Source organism: Lissotriton helveticus, chromosome 9 (assembly GCF_964261635.1).
Source record: "Lissotriton helveticus chromosome 9, aLisHel1.1, whole genome shotgun sequence".
Lineage (NCBI taxonomy): Eukaryota > Metazoa > Chordata > Amphibia > Caudata > Salamandridae > Lissotriton > Lissotriton helveticus.
In genome coordinates this window covers 638,633,644-638,646,050 of record NC_136070.1, presented here as the reverse complement: position 1 = coordinate 638,646,050, position 12,407 = coordinate 638,633,644, and positions in this window count along the sequence as shown.

Genomic DNA, 12,407 nt, shown 5'->3' with positions numbered 1-12,407 from the left:
CATTGTTACTTTTACTCACTGTCTATATCTTTAGCACCAGTCACTATGCACCGTTTATGCTGATCACATTGTCACTTGCGTCGCCACTTTGTCCACCACTTGCACAATTTGAGCACCAAGTACAATTTGGGTTGTATTATTTGTTTTTACTACAGTGCTGCTACAACTGTAACTTGCCTTATCTCTCCTTGATAAACATGATGCCTTGAGCACATTGCATATATTCTAAGAGTCTCCTTTTTCCTGACTGATAATGTCTATGGCATATCATATCTAATTGTCTTTTACAATATTACCTGCTGGGATACTGTTGTTTATTCTGGGTATGCTGTGTAGGCGAGGACTGGAGGAAGCACATGGATCTGGTCGCCCCTTGTAAGCAGGAGTGCTGACATCGGTTGCTCTGTGCCGCAGCGATGCTTTCTGGCACCCCAATATGTCAGGGAACCCCTCTAGCAGGCACTGTACGGGGCTCAAGGGACTGCAGGGCATCCTACGGTAGCTTCTTGATTTTTCATGATTAAATGGAGGGAGAGCCTCAGCAAGTTCTTCTAACCCAAGGCAGGCCCAGGAGTAACAAATCAGTGCCAGATTGTCTGTACTGTACTGACCATGTTAAGGAGTTCCAGTTATAATTGGTGTGTACGTTTTTGCTACATAGCTATCGTGAAAATCTGGCATGTATTATTATTACATTTTTAGGGGTGAATGTTTTATATAGCGCCAACAAGAGCCAGAGGTATCAGAGCACTTTACATGAGCACCAGTTGCTCTACAACCTCTTCTGACCCTGCATCTTCACTTTGCAGATGGCTGGAGGAATTACCACCCCCCAACCCCCTGAAATTTTTATTAGCCCACAGCCTCCTCGAAATTTGGCTCTAGTTGCGCCACTGCCCATCTCAAAAGAAATGGTGATATTTTTCTGGTTATAGATGGCACTCACCCATGCACGTATGAATTGAAAGGCACAGCGTTTTTTGTAATTACAGGAGCATTTGGTGTATTTCAGTATGAACAGCTCCCACAAGGCTTATAAAACGATTGCTTCATCGTAGCGCACACATAATGATTTCATGGCATAGCCTCTGCCCACTAGTCACCATGATCTGGGTACTCAGTTGAACTCCATCACCACTGTCTGATAAACAAAATGCGCAAATCTGAAAAAATCTTGCTAGTGCTGTAGCAAAAATGTAAAATGAAAAGAAAACGTAAGTCCCCACCACTTCTGAATTATGTTGTGAGTTAACGATAATAATGTAACGCCTGTCTGCATACATTTGTATGCCTAGTGAATGTGGAGACAATATCCTTCATCTTCAAAATCCCTTCGGTCAGTTGGTATCACTCACTTTCATTGAAAGTCGAAGATGAATGTTACACCCCATTACTTTCAAACATCACTAGCCACCACTGAGTGACAGAGACAGGATTTTAGTTCACTGAGAAAACTCTACTGAAATCCTGGTATCTTTGGCATAAGCATGAAGCTACTGTCCAGAGAAACATGTGATACGTTCTAGCAGTACCCAAAACCATTAAAGTCAAGAACAAATTACAAGATACATCCAGAACCAATTTTTAAAAAAAGCATAAAATGGATTCTTATGCTATGCCGAAAATGTGTTCTTCAATTTCACCAAGTGGTTGGCAGCCTGTTTAGTGGCATCATTATTATCTCAATAGTACGCAACCGGTATCTAAGTGTTTTTTTTTTATTGATCTAGTTTGCGCAGAACAACATGCCCCGCAGAATAAAGACGCCAGAAGATTATGTGCTGGAAAACAAAGATTTCATAGTTGAAGAAGTGCGTGGGCAAAAGATGTTAATTTGCAGGTTTTGCAGAGTGACTGTCCCAATAGTAACTGGGAAGACTGCAAGCCGAATTGCTGAACATCTTGTCACCAAGACCCACTTGAAATTGAAATAAGCACCTAATGGTGACAGCCTATGCCAGATGTCTCTTGCTAAGACAATGACACGCTTCAAAAGAAAACGTGAGGAAAAAAAGGATGTGGCACATGAATTTGTACGTGCCCTAGTGCAATCTGGAACCAGCTTACACCAAGCTAATGGACCGATTGGGAATCTGTTCCACAAGCACGCACCTGCATGCAAAACATTACCAAAAGCAACACCAATGTATGAGAAATACCTACCATAGGTGTTCCTTGCAGATATCAAACATATTTTAGAGTTACTCCAAGCTGTTGTAAAAATCTCTGTTACCATTGATGAAACTCCAGAGATGCATGGCGACCCAGCAGGGGCAGTGCTAATCACATTTTGTGATGCAAAAAATGGATGGTACAGACGTACCATCATGGCAGATCTAGATGTACTGGAAACATGCAACGCAGTGTCACTTGAAATGCTGTTGCAGAGAGTTCTTACCAAGTTTAACAAAGATTAGAGTGATATTGTTTGTATTTGCAGCGATTCAACTACATATATGAAAAAGTTCTGTGCTGGCCTGTCAAAAGCAATGCCTGAGCTGAAGTGTTTCCCTGTAAGAGATCCTTGCCACTTGCTAGATGGTATGCTGGAAGCATCTTTACAATCTTCTGATTTAATTAAGAATGCTATTGATTTTGTAGTCCATTCAGCCGCACTGTTTCATTATGCGCGGGAACTCAAATGCAAATATTTCTCATTTTGTGTTTTGTGTGGCAGCAAAGAAAGAATCATCCCAACTGTGTCATTTAGTCAGTGGTTCTCAGACCTAGAGGCCGTGAATGCAATATTATCTATGTGGCAAATTTTTGCTTAGTGATGATGCAAAAGGCAAGAAATGTGAGGATCTTCGGGTGCATATTGATAGTGATGTCAAAAAAAGTACACTTTACTGCATTCTTAGATTTTTACAGGAAAACATGACTGCTGTAGTGGACATAATCAAAAAACTTGAGTCAGAAAACACCCTTATCTACCAAGTGTTCGGGATAATTAGTGTATATGTGAAACATCTCATCGAGAATAAACTAGGCGACACTTTTAGTGACTTTGGCACTGCAACATGTTCCCTGTTAGAATGCTTGCCACTTGGCAAGCAAAGAAGTGTTGAGGACCAATTCAGGAAATTGTATTTCACAATGCATGAGAAATGGCTAGCTATGATGCATAGGAATGTCCCTTCGCCAACCATGGCGTCTCAAGTCAATGAGGCCATATGCACCCAGTTCAACGCATATGTTGAAGAACCTGGCCCAGAGAATATCAACATTGAGGTGCACCAGTACTGGCATGGAAAGCTTCGTCAGTGGCCAGAGTTGGCAAATTGTGTACTGGCTGTTTTGGCGTTGCCAGTCTCAAGTGCCAATGTTGAGTGGGCCTTTTCACAAATAAAAGTGTAAATGGGAAGGAAAGAGAGGGCGCGAATGACCAAAGATTCACTGAAGAATTATTGTATGGTGTACTGCAATAAATTCGACTTGTAAAAATTGATTTGGCTCTCATATACACTGTATGTACACTGTCTATTTTCCATGCATCAATGAAGAAAGCCAGCAATAATAAAAGCAACGCATTCCATAAACACAGGTAAAACACAATTTCCGTTGTTTTTTATGGCGCAAAAATGAGTAACCACTGAAAAGCAGTTTTTTAGGTATTGAAATCACTGGAAAATACTGACAAAACACCACCAGAATTTACCAAAAATAGAAACTGAAAACATGAAAACCTAAGCATGAGGGACATTAAGGAGGGCATCAATGGACTGAACACCACTGTTGCTGAGGGCATGCGGGACATGACTGAGGCAGTAAGGCAGTTGTGCAGCAAATTGGACGGTAAACGTGGCGCAAGGCGCAGGGAAAAACAGCGCATGGAATGATACACAAAGGCGGTCAACCGCCTACGCAATGCCACATCAGTCCTGAGCAGATGCACAGTGGCCATGCAGTTGGAAATGGCCCACTGCAGCCAGGATGTTGCTAGGGGGTTGGTGTAGGTCCCCACTGCGGTTGAACTGCTCCAGACAGCCAACATAGCAGGGTCAGGAGATGGTGGAGACAGTGAGGAGGTAACCAGCCACAGCAGCATAACCGCCTGTTGCTGAGCCCAGATGGCGTAGTGCAAGGCAAGGGTCATCAGCAGAACAGTCCTCAAGGGAGGGAAGTGTGCACACTGAGTGAAGGACTGCTGTGCGTGGCTGCAGGAAATAAGTCCATGCTGCTGCTGACATTCGCTGATGGGTGAGGTAACTCATGTGACCAAGTGAGAGTGGATGACAATGTGCATGCAGTGTGGTAATGCCACGCTGGGCAACTCAAGGCACACAGAGGCCAATATGGTGAGACGGTTTGCATACATATTGCCTGTTGTAAGGACAATAAAAAACCGTTGAACAATTGTCATTAACCGCTTTGTGTCATTAGTTACTTAGAAATAGTTGCTTGTGATCTCAGCACCTCTGTGTCTCCCATCTGCCGCTTCTACAAAACCGGCTGCGCTGTGCAGTGGTCGCAGACATTCCTCATCCTCTGAGTCTGAATCGGTTATTTGAACTGGGGTTCCCTTCTTTGTGGCCAGGTTGTGTCGCATGGCACAGGTAGCAATGATTTTGCTGCATATCTCGGGGCGGTACTGCCGTGCACCTCCACTTTTGTGGAGGCAGCGGAACCTGCTCTTCAGGAGTCCAAATGTCCGCTCCACCACATTCTGTGTAGATTTATGGGCAGCATTGTATCTCCTCTCACTTGGGGTAGAGGAATGGGGTGAGTATGAATGCATGCACTGCATATGCGCTGTCACCTAAGTGGGAAAGGATGAAACATCAATCACAGGCAACAACAGATACATCCAAGGTATACATCAGGGTGTGTCACATGCATTTACCTAGCAGGTATCCTTCTCAAATTTCACCCCCGGCCAGACGTGTATAGATTCCACTGTGCCTGAAGATGTAGAAGTCATGCATGCTTCCTGGGAATTTCGCTACTACATCAGTTATGATGTGAGACGCATCACAAATGACCTGAACGTTGATTGAATGATATGATTTTCTGTTCCGAAATATGTACTCAGTAGCAGGGGGGGGGGGTAGATTGCGATATGTGTCCCATCAATGCACCCTATGACATATGAGAACTGGGCCATCTGATAGAAATGCATCTTGGTCTTATGCAGTTCCATTTGCTTGGTGGGAAACCAGATATAATGGTGCATTCTTTGAAGCATGGCATCCAGGAAGGTGTTCAAGTGCGTGACAGGCAACTTTGTGAGACACCTCCAGCCACAGCTATCACCCCCTGGTAACTACCTGATGTAAGTAGGTGCAGGAACAAAGGACCTGCACATGTGGTGGAATTGCATGGGCCCGCGTGTCTGGTGCTCCAGGATTGGGTGCAGGTCACGGTTAGGATGGTAGTGGGGTGAAGCCTGTACCTCTCAAGTATTTCCTCTTCTGTGAGTTGGAAATGGGTGATGAGCACTCTGTATATGCATTCCTGTCACCTCCGCATCCTCTGTGCTGCTGCTTGTATGTGCATCCGCCTTGCAATGACATAGAGGGCCGCCATTGTGTTGAAACTGATGCATTCTGGGGCTGTTTATATGCAGTGCACCTGGTTACCACCTGCCTTGAGTTGGTGGTAATTTGCGACTCGCAAATAGCGATTTTGTGAGAAATCGCTATTTGCGATTTTTCTTACATTGGTTTGTGATTTTATTTTTGCGATTTCGCAAATTACGAGGCACAATTTGGGAGTCGGTGGGTCAAATTCGCAAGATAAGGAATCGCTCACTGACTTCTCTTTTTTTAGTGATTCCTTAGTTTGCTCTTGGCATTTTCCCCCTCTACATTTCACAGGTCTCTTTTGCGATTGCAAACGTTGAAATTCTGCGAATTTCTGCGTTTGCGATTGGTATTTCGCTTCCTACATCTGGCCCAAAGATCTTATTAGAAATCTCGGGGCTGTATATAAAACAGCTAGGGAAAAAAGAAAGAAACAGTTACAAGCAAAGGTCTGGGAGAAGTTAAGAGAAGCTTCAAATAGCAGTCATAGTAAAGCATCCAAAATTTTAAAAGACAGAAAACATTAATTTGGAGGAAGCAGATGCAGCCCAATGTGATAACTCCATTTTGCTGTTTAAAATGGAAGAAATAGAGCTTGCGCTTTCACAGTCTTCTACTTTTAAAGCTGCAGGCCCAGATGGAGCCCGCTGGATAATTTTATCGCTAACAATCCATTCTGGGTACCCCTCCTGACCATAGTCTTAAATGCAATGTAGTGAGTAGGCCCACTGTCATCTTGGAAGCAATCTTTAATAATTCCCTTCTATAAGAAGGGTGAGGAATCGAACCCAACAAACTATTGCATTATTCCCTTATTAGATAGCATAGCCGAATTAATGGGCCGACTATTACTTAATAAGCTGGAGGAATGGGTGATGGAAAACAATATTCTTGCTGAAGTACAATATGGCTTTAGGAAGGGCAGGGGGACACTGGGTCTGTGTATTAATTTAGCCCTTATAAACGGCTAAATACTCCATAGTAAAGAAAGGCCAACTTTATATGGCATTTATGGATTTATCAGTAGGCTTTGATTGCATGTCCCATAGTAACCTGTAGTCCATTATGAAAGCCATGCGAGTGGACCCTGTGATAATTATATTTATAAGACAGTTATATACAGAGGCAAGGGCGATGGTCCATTATGGAGAAATGCACCAAAACCTTTAAAATTGAAAAAGGTGTCAGACAGGGTTACGTTCTTGACCCATTTCTATTTTCACTGTATACCAACAAGCTAAATGAGGTTTTAACTGAGAAATGTAAAGACATTCCTTTTGCCGCTTCGTTACCTCTGCCTATCATGCTCTATGCAGATGATGCGGTTTTGTTGGCCAGAACTAAGATGGCTCTACAAACATCTATAGTGAATTATTCATCCTTTATGGCGGATTTGGGCCTATATGTTAACAAAACAAGGTCCTTTGTTATGGCTGTGGGTGGCAATAATAAAACAACACATAGTCGGAAGAAAGATTGAATTGGTGGAAAACTTTATGTATGTAGGCTTTCTTTTTGATGCCAAAATAAAATGGAAAGACATGGTGATAAATATAGCTTATCATATGTCTAAAACTATAGCTGCAGTTTTCAAGTTTGCAAAAAATCTAGGTAATAAACCAATTTAGGAAATCATGAAAATGTAGCAAGCACAAACAATATCTGTAGGTACATTTGGTGCAGCAATTTGGGGCACAGTACAAGTTGAGACATTACAAACCATTGAAGACAACTTTCCCAAAAGGCTATTATCTATTCCTGGTTTATTTTCTAATGTTATTGATACTAAAGAAATAGGGTTGCCTATATTAGCGATACCATCAAAATGGCCCCATTATAACTATCACATTCAATATGGAAAAAGGAAATCGGTCTAATTAAACCAGCTTATTATAAAAGATATCATGAAGCTTGATCACGCCCTAACTATCCCCCGGCTAACTTACGTGGGACAGTCTCTTATCACTCTGGGTTTGGAGGATCTTTATGAATTCCCTATTCTCTGTGCAACCTTCTCCAAATCTAGATTGAACGAACTTTTTATAGCCAAAAGTAGACCAGATAGATGGGCAAGAAAAGAAGCAAAATGCTCAGGACGACATATCAGGCAATGCCCCCTATGAGGTACGTACCTTCTTCCTACCTCTCCTTTATAGACAACACCCAGAACCGATTTATGTTGATAAGATTACGTTTAAATTATATTCCTTTAATGCTGGGCTATCCTTCTCATGCATAATCAGTAAACCAGCTTTCTGCATGTCCTTGCAATGATAAATCAAAACAATCAATCTCACACATCTTATTTTTTTGCTTTCTATATAAGTTAGAGTGGAAAAAGTTTATTGTCCCATTACTGCACAAATGTAGTATATGCTCACATATCTTACCACTTTCAGTACTCCAACAATTAGAATAACTATTTGTATGTTTTATGACTGAGTCATTTGTAGAGGCTGCTGTAAAAACCAGAAGGGCTGCCACTAATAGCTTTTCTTTTCGAGGTGCAAGCATCGTTAATTACTCGCCCATGGATATATATTTAGTTTTTATGTATTTAGTGCTATGTGAACTGATGGTTTGGTTCAGCTTTCCATATAGCCCATTTATATTGCATACTCTCTTTTTACTGTAAAAAGATATTTATCAGTTACTTATTTTTAGTGTAATTGACCTTTGGGTGTGTGATATTGTATAGGATTTTAATAATCTTTTAAAGAACTTTTGTATATTTGAATCTGAATGAATTGGTGTAAATGAGGTTTTAACTATATTTTTACTGTTTTAGCAATTGCATGGGTATTGAACCGTAAAAACATAATTGCAAGAAATGGAATTGTATGTACTTTTATGCATTTTTAATGTGAAATAAAGTTTGATGATGATGAAGTCTCATTAAACTAAATCGCTCTGACTAGTAATACTATTTAGCGTCCATACTTAAATTGTATTTCTTTTCTTCAAAATTGTAGTAATTACTCAAGCCATGATGAGGTAAAATACAAAGACTGCTGTTGAAAAGCATCTTCTTCTGGCAACTGCTCACAGGCAACTGCAGTTATTAAGTCAAGTGACCCCACGTAGGTGTATTCAGACAAAATATTGAATAAAAATATCGAGGCATACAAATATTGAATTCTTTATATTGTGATTCACAAATATTGTGATGCAGGAATATTGTTGACAAGAATATCAATTCTCTAAGGTAAGTAACATCGATGTTAAAAATATCTATGTTGTAAATACCATTTACAAAAATATCTATGTTGTTAAAATCTTTTACAAAAATATAATTGTAAAGAATATTGTTTTTAATTATTTGTATGTATTTTAGTATATGTTCCAATTGTATATGTTATAAATTGTTTGTATAAGTATTGTTAATGTTTTTAAATATAGTTTGAATTTTTTTAGTTTTTAACTGTAATGTTACTGTTAACTGTAATTTTTAGTGTTGTAGTGGGTTGTGGGGTTTGTGGGGGAACAGGGTGATAAGTAAATTAATTATAATTAAATATTATACTTATTTTAAAATGAATAATAATTATTTATCTGATAATAATTATGTACATTTTGTAATGAATGTAATTTATTTTTTAAGTTATATTTTAGGTGCAGATTGTGGGGTTTGTAGGGGGATAGGGTGAAAGTAAATTAAGGATAATTAATAAATCCTTTTAATTATTTTTAATTATTCAATTAATAATAATCGCTTTATTGCATGATTAATTAAAACCTTCACAAACAGATAAAACATGTATTCACAGAAAGCAGCTTCATCATTAAATAATGCTAAAAGAGATTGCGGATGTGCAGTGATCCTATAAAATTGCGGAGGAATAAAAACTGATAGGTGAGGCAGTTCATCAAAACGCTTGTTCTCATAGTTAGTTGCGCCCCGTGAGGAAATGTTTATGGAAAATTTTAAGGTCGATGAACTGGGAGCCGGCCCAAGATGACTGCTGACAGCTTGGGGACCATGGCAGTAGTCGTGGATCTGGTCAAAGTCCTAATGGTCGGCGATGTTGTGCTTGTCTCATAAACCAGATGACATGGCCTGAAGACCAGTAACTTGTGGTCCTTCCAGGCTTAACTTTGTGTTTGCTTCCCTCATAAACCGGACAAGGCTGCAAGCAAGGCGGATGTTCCTGCCATCAAAACAGGCCTTTACCGCCTCCCTGCATGATCGAACCTGACTTGCAATCAGGAGGTGCTTTAGAAACTGTCTCCTTTCCACTTCCAGGCCGTTGCAGATGCAATTATTCAATTATTCAATTGATAATTAACTACGTAAATTATATAACTAATAAAAAGAAAAATGTTATTGGTGCGCGTTATGGGGTTTGTAGGGGTAGAGGGTGGAAAGGTAATTAATTATAATGAATTATTAATTAATGTTAATTAACAATAATTACTTAATTGATCATTAATAATGTTAATTTTTATAATTAAGATATTTCAGGTGGGGGTTGCTGGGTTTGAAGTGGTAAAGTTTGGGAAGTTAATTAAATATAATTAAATATAATTAATTATGTATCAGTTTATTATTAATTATGTAAATCATGTCATTATTATAATTTGTAAGACATCATTTTTAAGATATATGTTAGGTGTGGGTTGTTGTGTTGTTAGGGGTACAGGGTGGGAATATAAGTAAAATCTCCAGCGCAAACCCGAATGGCATCCTACAGTACTGAAACATGCTTAGAGGCAATATGAAAGCTGTGGGGTGTCTTGAAAATAGATCAAGAACAACCTGATAATAGGGTGCTGCAAAATCAAGTTTTGAAAAACATTTGGACCCAACAATCAGGGTCAATAATCAGTGATCTTTGGGAGGGGATGCAAATCTATCCAAATATGCTTTTTCAGGCTTTGAAGATCTACACATACTCTCAAGTCACTGTTCTTCTTACACACCACAACCAAAGGTGATAGCCATAAAGAAAACTCAATGGGCTTGATAATGCCTTTTCTCACACAATTATGTCAGTTCCTTTTGCAATTTCTCTCTCACACTAAACAGCAACCTTCTCAATTTATATTTGACTGGAATTGCATCATCCTTGACTTTGACCGGGTGAGTGAATCCTTTGATTGTGCCCAACTGTCCAGTGAAAACTGAAGTAAATTATTTCACAAGATCTTCTGTGAAATTGTTTGACCCAACAACAGATACGTGATTCTTGGTACCTGGTGACAACACCATTTGGAACAATCCTTGGTGAAAGCAACCTAATATAGACACACTTTCCTTGTCACATACATCTTTCCTAGTATTTTCCTGCCCTTGAATTCCAAAATGTCCTCAAAGTACCCTGCAAGCTCAATTTTCCACCCTTCATATGACATTTGCGACCTGTCTGGTGGTTCTAATGGCCTATTATCCCATGTTTCTTTGAACAATTCTTGGATGATCACGATGATCCTAGCACCAGAGTCACCAGTAGTTTAATTACATTGAAATTACCTATTTCAATGTAACAATCAACACACATGGCAGGATGGCCACATGAACCTTCCATAACCACCATTACCATGTCCCTAAGGTCATGTTGTATTTTGTCTACTACGCCACATTCAGTTTCAGACACATTAGCCACACCACCCCATTCACATGTATGGGATTGTTCTGAAAATTATTACCACTGTGTTTACTACTTTTGCACACCCTGCACTTTACATTTTTCACAGGGCACACTTTGTTACCCTTCGTATCAGTTGAATTCCCACACCTAAAACATATGTTTCATTTTTTTTTAAATGACCTACTGTCACCCTGTGTTATTTTGACCGATTTGCGCTGACAATCAGCAACCAGCCTTCTAAGTGCTGAGATGTAAGTATTGACATCTTCACCACTTTTTTGTCCTCTCTTAAAAAAACACTGTCTGACTACAACCACACTGGGTTGAACATCAAATTTAAGTTCCATTTTTTTGTAACTGTTTCTATGTACTCATCCATGTCCTATCCTTCATTATTTACATGTGTTGGAAGGTGTTTCTTTACAGACCTTCTTTCGAAACATAATGAATGAAGCAATCGAAATGTATTTTTCTACGGACGATAATGTGACGCCTCAATCGCCCCCTAGTACATTACAAAAGCATCATACCAATTTTTCCATAAAATTTCCAGGTACCTCTAAAAATGGTGATGGTGGTGTAACCGACTCCATTATGTATCAATATTGTATCGATACCATAATAGCTGGATACCACCTCTTTCATCAAAATGTACACACACGCTGTGACTAAAACAAAACATCAGCTGAATGATTTGTCATAACATATATGCTAGTACCTTGGGTGTATTTTTTTAAAATAAGGAATAATGCTATTACAATGCTGATTTGCAATAAAATTTGGCAAATAACAACATTACACAATTCAAAACTTTCTACAAAAAACGAAGATGCTCTCCTCCTAAATAGCAGGTATGTGCGTCACAGTTCCGCGCAAAAGCAAAGATGCTTTTTTCGGGAATGGCAAGTATGCGCACAAAAAACAAAGATGCACTCTTCCTTAAAGGCAGGTGCGCACATCACCCTAACCCCAAATCAACTGCACAAATTAAAGATTTAAACTAAGCACGTAAGGTTACCACACACCAGCCTCACTTATTGAAAATGTCAGGTGTGCACATCGTGAAGGCTTCGCTAGTTGAACAAATCAGTTGAGCGCATCACTGCAATGCGTGTAGCATTAGGACAATTTCACATGCCACACAACTATGCGCATTACCTTTCTCGTGCAGCTGCTGACTGACTGCACTGGTTAGTAATAATCTTCCAAAATGGTGGCACGTCGACGACTGCAGCAATGCACACTATGTCACACATTAGCTAAACTAATTCCCGCTGGTTGAATTGCTGCACTCAAT